This window comes from Nipponia nippon, unplaced genomic scaffold, assembly GCF_047370975.1.
Source record: "Nipponia nippon isolate SJK-2023a ecotype South Korea unplaced genomic scaffold, ASM4737097v1 scaffold_4, whole genome shotgun sequence".
Classification (NCBI taxonomy): Eukaryota; Metazoa; Chordata; class Aves; order Pelecaniformes; family Threskiornithidae; genus Nipponia; species Nipponia nippon.
Window position 1 is genome coordinate 92,888,623 of NW_028262358.1, and position 13,181 is coordinate 92,901,803.

Genomic DNA, 13,181 nt, shown 5'->3' on the forward strand with positions numbered 1-13,181 from the left:
TTGCAAAGGTCAGTTTACCCTGGTATCATGTTTTGAGTTCATTTGAGTTGCTTGTTAATAACCTTTTTTGTGTTATATAATACGGTGAGGTATCATGTATGCTCTAGTTTTGCATCTCTTTGTAAGATTTTTAGCTTTCTTCCTAATTATATGGAGGGGGGAAACACACAGCTATTCTTGGTGCCAGGCATACAAGAGTCAGGAATAAGTTTTCAAAGCACTGAGGTGTTAGGAACAATTAATTTTCTATGTGGACCTGTTGTATGGCCTGTAATACACGATACGCATCTCCAGGAAACATCAAATTGAGCATCACTATTGCATAAGAAATCATTAGCAAAATGTCAGGTGAGGTGAACAGCAGTTAGGATGCATATTACAAGCTGTCTAGTCAGTGCAGGTAACATGCTAGCAGCTGTAGCAGGGCTCTGATATTAATATTCCAAAATGTTGGAATATTATATATATTACATTAATATATATTGGAATATTTTACTGCAAGCTTGTTTCACATAAATGAAAGAAGCAAGACTGTCAGTAGCATGAGGCATTCATGCACTGAACACAGAAGAAAAGACTGCCCAACCTTCCCAGGGCATTCTTCCATGAGATCTCTTAACCTTGAACTCGAGGGAGTACCTTCAAAAGTAATTTAGTTTTGATGTCCCTTTTATGTGTTGACCTTGCTGTTAGACTGCTACAAGGTTGCTAACTCTGAGGAAGACCTGTCTCCAGAAAGAGCTGCCCTGAGACCAGACTTTCATTCCAAGCAGACCATGGCCGGCACTTACAATCACTCTCAGTTACTACCAGCACAGGCTAGATTTTAATCAGAGTACAAGACGTGAATGGCTCACTTGCAGTACTTGTGCCTCCTTGGCCGGAGGTATGCTAGAAACACTTCTGCCTGGTTATTACATCTGTAAAATCCAGGGCCAGTTCCCAAACTGGGGAACCCAGTTTGCAGGCCCCTTCCTCTGCCAGGAGCCGTTTGCTCCTGCCCAGCTAGAGGAACGGTTTGGCCTCCTCTCCTTGCCTGGTCCAGCTCAACAAATTCCTGGCCTTGCCTCTGTACTGTCTGGCTGTCCTAGCAAAATGTTCGTTTTGCTTCCTGACATCTAGTATGTCCTCTCACTCATCAGATATTCATCCCTGATAAGAGAATTAATTGATTCCATTCATTCCTACTTAAATAAATATCTAAACATCACTCTCCGTTAATAAGGCATGCCTCTCTGTAAAGTCATTGCCAGCCCCCAACACCCTCTCTCCTTAATGGCTCTTCTGTTCAACTCTTCTCCTTTCTTTTTCATTTTCTGTTTTTGTTTGTTTTGTTTGGTTTTTTTTTACTATTTTGTGGTGCTTTTCTTCCTTCCTTCCTTTGCCTCCTCCCTCTGTGATTGAACTATCCGGACTCCTGAGCGAACAGTCTGGTAACAAAACAAGACCATATGTCTTGAATGGTGCCACCTCTGCCACAGGTGCAGGGCCTGCTCCATAGACCATTCCCACTCTCTAATTTAGTGAAATGAAAGCATTTGACTATTTAAAAAAAAAAAAAAAAAGACAAAAAAAAGACATGAGTCTATACTGAGAACTGCAGAGCAGTTTACCATAGAGGAGCTGGGAATATAATATAAATAGAGTAGCATATGAAATATTTTTTTGGATAGAAACGTTTCATTTCTCAAAATATTTAGATTTTAAAAATCATATTTCCCAAAATACCTAGAAGTTTTGGAGAAAACATGCCAATCAAAAATGTTAATGTTTAATGCAGTCTTTTGTAGCCAAACACAGTTTCTAAATAAGAAAAGAGATCCTTGGGATATTGTCTTCAAAATTGCTTGTTTTCAAGGAGAAGAGTGCCATTTGGCTAGCTTGCAAGTCAGCAGTTCCTTTGAGCAGGCATGGTAACACCCCACAGCAGACTTGAAGAAACGCAGCAAGGCCAGAATATGCCTTCTTAGGGATTCAACAAGAGGACTTTTTTTTTTTTTTCCAAGTTTCCAGTGTAGGAGAGAAGGACTTTTTTTATTTGGATTTGTTTCTGGTTTCTTTGGGTATGGAGGAAATATTCTGTGAAAGCTCAGCTTGATCCCTAGAGTTAAGAAAATTCCTTTAAGACACAGCAATACGTAGTCTTAGTTTATGCATTAGGTCATCTACAGATGTACCTGAAAGAAGCTGGTGGCTGATATTTTGATGTATCTCATAATGAGCTTTTCCTTTAGACTATAGTGACCTTCATTATTTGCCAGACATGAATTTCTGGGCATGTCCTCTTCCCCCTTCACTGCACATCTTTTCCACTTGTACTATAGCATCTCTGATTTGGAAAATTCCTATTCAACTATGGCCTAATCTTTGAAGCATTGAAATTTTTGACATTAGTATTTCAAAATCACCTAAAATTTTTCTTCTGAAAATACCTAGAAGCCCGTCAGTCTTCACGTGAGTCAACTGGAACATAATTTGCATTTATGCTGTTTGTTTCCACAGACTAACTTGTAGATACAGGAGATGTGCTCACTTTCGCGCTCTCTGGCCCAAATAAATTTAAGAAAATCTATGCAGAGGAACATGGAGAGAGCCAACCGCTTCAGGTGCTCTTACCTCAGGGTGCTTATACTTCAGAAACACTGAACATCTCTAGGTGTTGCACCTGGGCAGCAGAGCCATGCTGAGGCTGGAGGGAGTACTCTGACCACTGACCACTAGGACAGGTTGGCAGCATCACTAATCTCACATACGAGACAAAAGAGGAGATACTCTCTGCATGTTTCTGGCCAGTTTAAAAGGTTCCTTCTTTGGTGCCCTGGCTTCTGCGACTCTCATATGGAGGTGCCTATATGCTTCATGCATTATTGAGATGGCCTAGTCCTAACATAGGAGTCTGGTTTCTGCTCTTGGAATAGGACTTAAAATTTTAGGGGCTAAAGCATAGAGTTTCCTGGCATCTGAAGTCTTTGTTGAGATCTAGGAGTGATTTAATATTCTCAAAAGATCATCAGCTGTTCATCTTGCATACAAATATTCTTGTGTCTTAGGCTTTATTCATAGCATAAATACAGGACTCAAAACTAAATGACTGTAATTCATTGTAACTGGAGTAATATTCTTTCTAAATTAGATGGTTAATCACCAACCTAATATATTCTGCAGGTACATTTTAAAAGAAAAAAATAATTTACTGCCATTTTTCACAAAAAATATAAAAATATTTGGCCTTTTCGATGTGCCTGTTCAAATAATTTGATAGCATCTATGATCAAAGATTTTGAATAAGATGTGCCCTCTGAGTTACTGAAGTGACATAACAAGAACTTACTCATAAGCTAGAGGCACCACAGAAAGCTGCAATAGATAGGAACTCTGACAGCGTGTGCTTCCATTAGCATGTCAGAGGACAACTAGTGATTGGAAACCTTTTGTAGGAATTGTATGCTTGGGGCTCCTCCTTTCTGCTACTGCATTCCTGTTGGCTGCAGTGAGATTTATTCCTGTCGTTAGGTAAATCGTAAAGGTGGGGGGGAAAGTGTCTGAGGTCAGCAGGGCCCTCAAGAGCTCCTGTTGGATGAGTAATGAGATTCAGTCAGCTGTTGGAGCTGTAGCACATCAGAAAGGAGTTTCTTAGGCTTCTACAAGCATGGTTAGGCACTTGACTTACCCATGTTCTTAAATCTCATCCTAAAGCATGCACTTCAAAAATCTCCATCAGGAGAAAGATGAAAGACAAGAAAGCAAAGGTTAAGAGTAATATAGGCGATCTAGGGAGGCTGTGAGACAACAATAATAAGACAATGTTTACAACAACAAGTAAGCAAGAATCATAAACATGGGGAATAAGACAATAGTAGAGAATAGGGCTTTTTTCCACACAGCTTAAAGGGATGGTCTAACAACTGTATTCCTAGAGAAAGGCTGGAGGTAGTTATTTCATTTCAAAAGAAGAATAAAAAAGAAGCTGTGAGGTATCTAATGCTAGCTTGTTTTATGTCTCCACATATATCACTGTCTGCAAGGAAACGTAGGAGCCAAAAGTGATTTTTAATATCCTTGTAGGGTTGAGGAGAAGATGATTAAATGCCATAGGCAAGATTTACTAGGGGAGTATTTACATGAGAAGCAAGATGTACAAATACAGATATCAAGCAAAACCCACAACCTTTTACCATGAGGGTGGTTGGATGCTGGCACAGGTGCCCATGTAAGTTGTGAAATCTCTGTCCTTGGAGTTTTTCAAAGCTTAGCAGGCCTCAAGCAACCTGATGTAACCTTGATGAGAGCCATGAGTTGGGCAGGTTGGAGTAGATGACCTCCAGAAGTTCCTTCCAAGTTAAATTATTCCATGAGTCTAGATGACCTAGGGCAATGAATACTTTATGACCTACCCTGTGAAATAAAAACCCATTGATAAGTTTGACCTGGTCAATACTGTAAGGACACATAAGCATCTGGCACTGCTGATATCCTGCCCCACTGCAAAATCACAAACCTTATGTGCAGGGGGCAGAAGGTTGAAAGGATAGCAGTGGTTTCTGCCTTTGATGTAATAGCTCCTCCAATTGCTTCTCTAAAAAGAAAGGGATGGGAGAATGAGCAGAGAGAGACATCGTAGCACAGTCCTGTGTGAGCATAACTTCAAGGAACAGCACATGACCAGGTGCCTGCCCTCTCTCCGCCATGGGTCCCACCACTCTGTAGCCCATTGACTTCCCCTTCCTTTCTCCAGGCCTCTCTGCAATAGCGAACATCCTCCCTTTTCTCATCTCTTTCTTTCCCTGTGAGATGGTTTGAACTTGGCTGAATTTTTTTGCAGCAAGACTTCCCAGTGTCAAGAGATTATGGATGATTAGTTGCAAACCTTATTTTCCCCAAATAAAAAGGCAGCGTTTCAAAATTTTTATTTTTTAAAAGGAAGTAGTTATTTTAGTTGCCCTGCATAACGGACCACTTTAAGAAAGTGTTGAGTGCTCCTGGTTTGGAAATCATGTTTCTGTTAGCATTTCCCTACTAGGATGTTGAAATCTCTAGTCCTTTTTTCAAAATCTTGATCAGACTTTGTCTTTGGTTGATAGGACATTCACATTAAAACCATTTAGGTTGTTTAATTTAAGCAGGGGTCAAATTCTGCCTCTATTTTGTTATTCTGTCTGAAGATTGTTATTCTGCAGGGAGGTTCATTGGTTCCAACTAATGAGAAGAAGAAAATAACCGGCTCAAGGTAATGATACCCTAAATGCTTGGAATGAAAATGAAACATTATTATTAGCAACTTTCAGCAGGGTTTAAAGTGTTGAAATTTAACCTTGCCATGTGGATCCCTATCACTTAACTTTAATGAGTAACCAGTAGCAGGAGAGTTTCCTATATCATGTGTGCAGTAGCTGCTGAAGGGAGATATGACATATTATCTGGACTGGCTTATAGAAGCAGCTATCCTATCACTGCAATAAAGAGAGAAACTAGAAATTTAAGCCATTATCTTCTAAAAGGTGCACTATAAAACTATGTTTCTAAAATGATTTTCATAGTGTAAAGCTCATGTACTGGAAGCAAAACTCTTGCATATTTCAAAAAGAAATGATGGCCTAAGTGACAATGATGGGTGATAAATAAAAGCAACAAACTACCTTCATAACTCAGCTGGAAATGGTTATCACTATTACTCCTCCTTCCTTATGTTAATCTTGATAGCAAACTTTTAGGTTTTTTTTTCCCTCAAAATGTTTCACTGGAGCAGAAGTGAGAAATAGTTGAAAGCTTAGAGATGAGTATTTTGGAACATTTTGCAGAGCACACTGTCTGGGGCCATAAACACACGATTCAGTTGTAACTTAAAATATCTGATTGAAGTTGTTCTTTCCATTCACTGTCTCTTTCCATGTTTAAACCCATACAGATAAGGATACCTCTCTGTTACCAGAGCGAATCTGTACACTTGAGTAGTGTAACAGCGGAGGCAGTTTCCTGCTGAAACAAATGAGCCCCAGATAGTAAAAAAACATTTTATTGTTTACTTCTGCTCAACGGATGCAGAATTACTGACTTTATTTTCTAATGAGGGGAGCATTTGCAATGCTGATGATAATTTCAGAAGAGCAGTGTTGCTTTAGACCCCAAGTAATATTGATTAGGATCTTATTTCCTCATTACAAAACAAACAGGTTTTCTTTCTTTAATATAGTATATGATTTTTTCGTACATTGCCTTTGACTGAGGAGCCCTATTAAAGGCATTTTGGTTTCACGCACCGTATTAGTTAGGAGTAATAATTTCCACCAAGTAACCTTACCTCCTCTTGCAGAATTATTTGCTGCCCACTGAACCGCTACGTTCTCTTCCTAAAGCCCACCGCTGAGGAGCGCCGGGAAGAGGGCGGGCAAACAGGGCGTGGGACGTCAGGCAGGGCGTGGGACGTCAGGCAGGCCGTGGCGCGGCCATTTGCACGGCAGCTCACGCGGGAGGGCGCGGAGGGAGGGCGCGCCTTCGAAGGAGGGGCGCTCCGCCGGCCAAGTGGGAGACTTGAGGTACACATAACCCAGCCACCGGGCACCGTTCTCTGACCATCTGCGCAGGTCGAGGGCACTCATCCTACCTGACCCTCAAGGCAGAATGGTGGGCACTCGTCTGAGAGCAAAGGCTGCAGCTCCAGCTGGGGGGTCCGCACTGTCGACCCAAGCGGTGGCCGATGCCTCCACCCAGACGGAGCTGCTGAAGGGAGAAGCTGCAGTGCAGACCGCAGACTGCAGGACGTGCCTAAGCCTTTCTCCTGGGGCAGGGACAGGCGGCAGACCTGCCTGCAAAAGGTGTGCCAAGGTGGAGGACCTGCTGCAGCAGGTGGCTGAGCTGCAGGAGGCAGTGAGAAGGCTGCATAACATCAGGGAGGATGAGAAGGAGTTAGATAGCTGGTTCCAAGCACAGTCTGCAGTGGACCCACAGCCAAACAGCCAAAAACTCCGCCACCAGCCCGCACAGAAGGGAGGGGGGCCAGTAATGCAGAAGAATGGACGGTTGCAATGGCGAGGACCAAGAGGAGGAAGAGACTTTCCCCAAAGCCTGGGGTGCCCTTGCAAAACCACTTCACCACTCTGCAGACTGAAGAGGAAAGACCCGTCACACCAGGAGAGACACTGGAGCGGAGTAAGGCAGCCCGATCTGCTCCCTGTGTAACAACCAGCGCAACTAAGAAAAGGCGACGGGTGATGGCAGTATGTGACTCTCTTCTCAGAGGTATGGAGGCACCCATTTGTTGACCTGATGCACTATCTAGAGAGGTATGCTGCTTATCGGGGGCTTGTATCAGGGATGTCACCGAGAGACTGCTGAGTCCCGTACGGTCCACGGACTATTATCCACTGCTGTTGTTTCATTTGGGCACCAGTGACACAGCCAGGAGCAGTCTGAAGAGTATCAAGAAGGACTACAGAGCGCTGGGAGCAGCGGTAAGGGACTCTGGAGCACAGGTAGTTTTCTCATCAATCCTCCCAGTCAAAGGAAAGGGGTTTGAAAGGGCCAGTCGAATCTGGCGAATCAACACATGGTTACAGGACTGGTGCCACAGCCAGGGGTTCGGCTACATGGGACTCACTTTGAGAAACCTGGTCTACTGGGGGCTGATGGGGTCCATCTGTCAGAGAAGGGGAAGAGCATCTTCAGTCATAGACTTGCCAAGCTGGTGAAGAGGGCTTTAAACTAAAGTTGATGGGGGAGGGGAACCTCAATCCATCCCACTCCTACCAGTTTGATGCCAGTGCCACCAATACATGCCCAGAGACTGGAGAAGGATCACAGGTCAGCAGGACAGCACCTGAAGAGCAGCACAAAAGAATTCCACCCACTCCAGCCAGTAAGTCAGCTTCACTGGGGGCCCAGCTTAAATGCCTCTATGCAAACACAGGTAGCATGGGGAATAAACAAGAGGAGTTAGAGATGTGCACCTGCCTGCAGGTCTCTGATCTTACTGGCATCACAGAGACGTGCTCGGATGGCTCCTATGACTGGAGTGTTGGAATGGAAGGATACAGGCTCTTTAGGAAGGACAGGCATGGAAACGAGGAGGGGGGGTCACCCTCTATGTCAATGACCTGCTGGAGTGCATGGTGCTGCACCTGGGGATGGATGAGGAGCTGACCAAGAGCTTATGGGTCAGGATCAAAGGGAGAGACAGGTGACGTTATAGTGGGGGTCTGCTACAGGCCACCTGACAAGGAAGACCAAGCTGATGAGGCCCTCCGTAGACAGATAGGAGCAGCCTCAAGTTCACAAGCCCTGGTCCTCATGGGGGACTTCAACCACCCCAATATCTGTTGGAGGGACAACACAGCAAGGCATAAGGAATTGAGGAGGTTCCTGGAGTGCGTTGATGATAACTTCCTTCTCCAAGTGACAGAGGAGCCAATGAAGAGCGATGCTATGCTGGACCTTTTTCTCACCAACAAGGAGGGGCTGGTGGGGAATGTGAAGCTCAAGGGCAGCCTTGGCTGCAGTGACCATGAAATGGTGGAGTTCAAGATCCTTAGGGCAGTGAGGAGGGCACACAGCAAGCTCACTACCCTGGACTTCAGGAGAGCAGACTTTGGCCTCTTCAGGGATCTGCTTGGTAGAGTACCATGGGATAAAGGCCTGGAGGGAAGAGGGGCCCAAGAAAGCTGGTTAATATTCAAGGATCACCTCCTCCAAGCCCAGGAGTGATGCATCGCAACAAAGAAGAAGTCAGACAAAAACTCCAGAAGGCCTGCATGGGTGAACAAGGAGCTTCTGGACAAGCTCAAACACAAAAAGGAAGCCTACAGAGGGTGGAAGCAAGGACAGGTAGCCTGGGAGGAATACAGAGAAATTGTCCGAGCAGCCAGGGATCAGGTTAGGAAAGCTAAAGCCCTGATGGAATTAAATCTGGCCAGGGACATCAAGGCCAACAAGAAACGCTCTTATAGGTACGTCGGTGATAAAAGGAAGACTAGGGAAAATGTGGGCCCTCTCCAGAAGGAAACAGGAGACCTGGTTGCCTGGGATATGGAGAAGGCTGAGGCTGAGGTACTCAACAACTTTTTTGCCTCAGTCTTCACCGGCAAGTGCTCAAGCCACACCGTCCGAGTCACAGAAGGCAAAGGCAGGGACTGGGATAATGAAGAACCACCCACTGTAGGAGAAGATCAGGTTCAAGGCCATCTAAGGAAATTGAAGGTGCACAAGTCCATCAGACCTGATGAGATGCATCTGCAGGACCTGAGGGAACTGGCAGATGAAGTGCTGAGCCACTATCCATCATATTTGAGAAGTCATGGCAGTCCGGTGAAGTTCCCGCTGACTGGAAAAAGGGAAACACAACCCCCATTTTTAAAAAGGGGAAAAAGGAAGACCTGGGGAACTACAGGGCAGTCAGCCTCACCTCTGTGCCCAGCAAGATCATGGGGCAGATCCTCCTGGAAACTATATTAAGGCACATGGAAAATAAGGAAGTGATTGGTGACAACCAACATGGCTTCACTAAGGGCAAATCATGCCTGACAAATTTGGTGTCCTTCTGCAATGGGGTTACAGCGTTGGTGGGTAAGGGGAGAGCAACTGACATCATCTACCTGGACTTGTGCAAAGCATTTGACACTGTCCCGCATGACATCCTTGTCTCTAAATTGGAGAGACATGGATTTGGCGGATGGACCACTTGGTAGACAAGGAATTGGCTGGATGGTCGCACTCAAAGAGTTGCAGTCAATGGCTTGATGTCCAAGTGGAGACCAGTAATGAGTGGCCTTCCTCAGGGGTCAGTATTGGGACTGGTGCTGTTTAACATCTTTGTTGGCGACACTGACAGTGGGATTGAGTGCACCCTCAGCAAGTTTGCCAATGACACCAAGCTGTGTGATGCGGTCGACACACTGGAGGGAAGGGACGCCATCCAGAAGGACCTTGACAGGCTGGAGAGGTAGGCCTGTGTGAACCTCATGAAGTTCAACAAGGCCAAGTGCAAGGTCCTGCACATGGGTCGAGGCAACCCCAAGCACAAATACAGGCTGGGTGGAGAATGGATAGATAGCAGCCCTGAGTAGAAGGACTTGGGGGTGTTGGTTGATGAGAAGCTCAACATGACCCAGCAACGTACATTTGCAGCCCAGAAAGCCAACCATATCCTGGGCTGCATCAAAAGAAGCATGGCCAGCAGGTCAAGGGAGCTGATTCTCCTCCTCTGCTCTGCTCTCATGAGACCCCACCTGGAGTACTGTGTTCAGCTCTGGGGCCCCCAGCATAAGAAGGACATGGACTTGTTGGAGTGAGTCCAGAGGAGGGCCACAAAGATGCTCAGAGGGATGGAGCACCTCTCTTATGAGGAAAGGCTGAGAGAGTTGGGGTTGTTCAGCCTGGAGAAGGCTGCAGGGAGACCTTATAGCAGCCTTTCAGTACCTGAAGGCAAGGTACCTACAAGAAAGCTGGAGAGGGACTTTTATGAGGGCATGTAGTGATAGGACAAGGGGTAATGGCTTTAAACTGAAAGAGGGTAGATTTAGGTTAGATCGAGGGAAGAAATTATTCACTGTGAGGGTGGTGAGGCACTGGAACAGGTTGCTCAGAGAAGCTGTGGATGCCCTATCCCTGGAAGTGTTCAAGGCCAGGTTGGCTGGGGCTTTGAGCAACCTGGTCTAGTGGAAGGTGTCCCTTCCCATGGCAGGAGGATTGGAATTAGATGATCTTTCAGGTCCCTTCCAACCCAAACCATTCTATGATTCTATGAAATCAAATCATATTCTTTGTAAAAGGGAAGAATTTACAGCAGAACAGACGTTGTGGAAATGCCCCGCTATCATGAGGCCATTAAACATCATTTCTCTTCACTTAAGACTTACTAACTGGCTGTTTTAGAAGCCTGGAGCTGGTAGACTGACCAGCTGCAGGGGAACAGAAAGAAAACCGTCAGCCCTAAATTTATCTTTATTTGACACCGCCCATAGTGCTGTGATGCTGCTAGTGAACATCAACATCGACGTGCGGGGCTGATCCTCTGCATCCTCTGCATCCTCCGCACCGCTCAGCCCCCGGCGGGCCCCCGGGCCCGGGGGCCGGGACCGTCAGTAGCTCGGTGCCCTCAGCAGGTGGCAGTGGCGGCCCACGGCGGGGAGGGGTGTGCCGAGCCCCCCCCCACCCAGCACCCACCCGCGGGAAGGCGGCCGCCCCGTGGGGCTCCGCGGAGCGCCTGCTGCGGGCACAGAGGTGGCAGGACATGTCCTTCTCCTCCCCACCCCCCCCTCCCCGCACGCAGTGTGGGTCTTTTAATAAATGTGAAGTAATTCCTCAAAGGAATTTTGTAGGAAAATTGATGCAATCAGGGAAAAAAATAACACCCACCCCCAAAAAACTCCACAACCCCCCAAAAAAACAATCAAAAGTATCGTTCCCCTGACCATGCAGTCCCTTCACCATCACAGCTGTGACTGGACTTGTGTGTAAATGATGGTAAAAACATCGTGGCAAAACCCACATCTTTTTGTTGAATTTGGTCAACGTGAATTTAATGCTGTTATGATTAAATACTGTGGCTGCTTGCACAATGGTTTATAAGCATTGCCAGTCTTGAGCTATTCCCTGAAGAGAGCACATACGTAAAGAAGTATCCATGTAAAAGTGTGTTGAAACAATTACATTTCAGACAGGGCAATCCCTCTTTATTTGAATTTCCAAAATATTAATCATGTGAACGTGTTGAGTTTCTACAGCCAGCCATGGTAAATGGTGTCCGTTTGTTTTCTATTTCTTTTTGAGGTATTTTACATGTTTCTGTAATATCATTTTGTTTCGTATCTGAAGTGTTTTGAAATAGCCTTAAGTTAAATATATCTCTTTCTTTAATGACTACCACAAGTGATTACATACTAAGAGGATTAGGGTTTCCAGGAACAATTGTTGAATGGAGTTTGTTTAATTAGTACTCATCTAAATAAGGGTAGCTGAGATGCTGATCCAGACTCCGTTCCCCATTGTGTCTGTGCTAACTTCAGTGGAATGACATCAGTAATGAATACTGCTCGTTATTTTTGGTTATTTTAGGTTTTGTATAGCAGATGTGGTTCTCTAGTTAAGAGAGAATAAGGCAAGAGCAATGGAGTATTGTATTTTGTATGTTCTATTTATTTGCTAGTACCTGTTTATAAATTATGAAAATACATGTTTTTACATATTTGGCTCATTTGCATATATCGTCTGACAGCTTTTCTGTTTGTTTTCAGAAGCTGTGTATCCACTATTTAGAACCGTGGCAGTTTGGTGCAGTCGTGTGCTGGCTAGTCAATGATTTCAAGTGGGACTCAAATTTTTTAAAAGAAATGATAGATCTTGTGATTTGGGGCTTCGGGCGACTAGGAAATAATACATTTTCTATGGGGAGAAGAGCACGCTTATCTTTATTGCCAAGAGCTTCAGAAGCCTATCTCTGGAGCCCAGAGAGGCATATTGATTGACAGTTCCTCTTCACCTGCCCACTGATGATGATTCATATCGAGACAGAAGAGGAAGTAAGCGGGAAGCAGAGCGGGGAAGGAGGTGTGGATTGGGTAGTTCGGCCCATCCCGATGAGGTTCTGCGCCTTCCATCAGAGGAGACCCGCCGGTGTGGTGGTTTCCATGGCTGCGCTGCTCTGTTTACCTCCTGTAGCATTCAATAACACCTCACTTTTCTGTATTGTTCTAATTGCTTCCCACTGGAGAACGTTCCCAGGCTTTTGCTTTTTTGAAGCCAGGTTCTATCCCTGGCTCGAAGTCTTCTCAAACTGATTACTGCAATGTTTTTTTCATTAAAATGTGTGCTCCGATGAAAGAGGCTGGTACAAAGGCAGCAGAGTAGTGGGAGCCTGACTGGTGTTAGGCTGTGGAAACACAAAATCCTACACATTTCCCATGCTATGCTTATCAGCTGTCAAACTATTGCACTAGATCAGATGCTTGCAGTTACTTAAAATGAAATCTGCAGCTTACAGATTTCTTGAAACACATGTAACTGCAGGTAAACAAACTATTTTAAATTATGAAGTTAATATTTACATGCAGTCCTCTTTCTCTTGCCGAAACAGTATAAAGAAGACTATCCTCATTTATTTATTGTTATTTTAAATGTAGCCTTACCTTATGCACTTATACCAGTAGCATATAGGACATATAGGACATATAGGACATACAGGACATATGGCC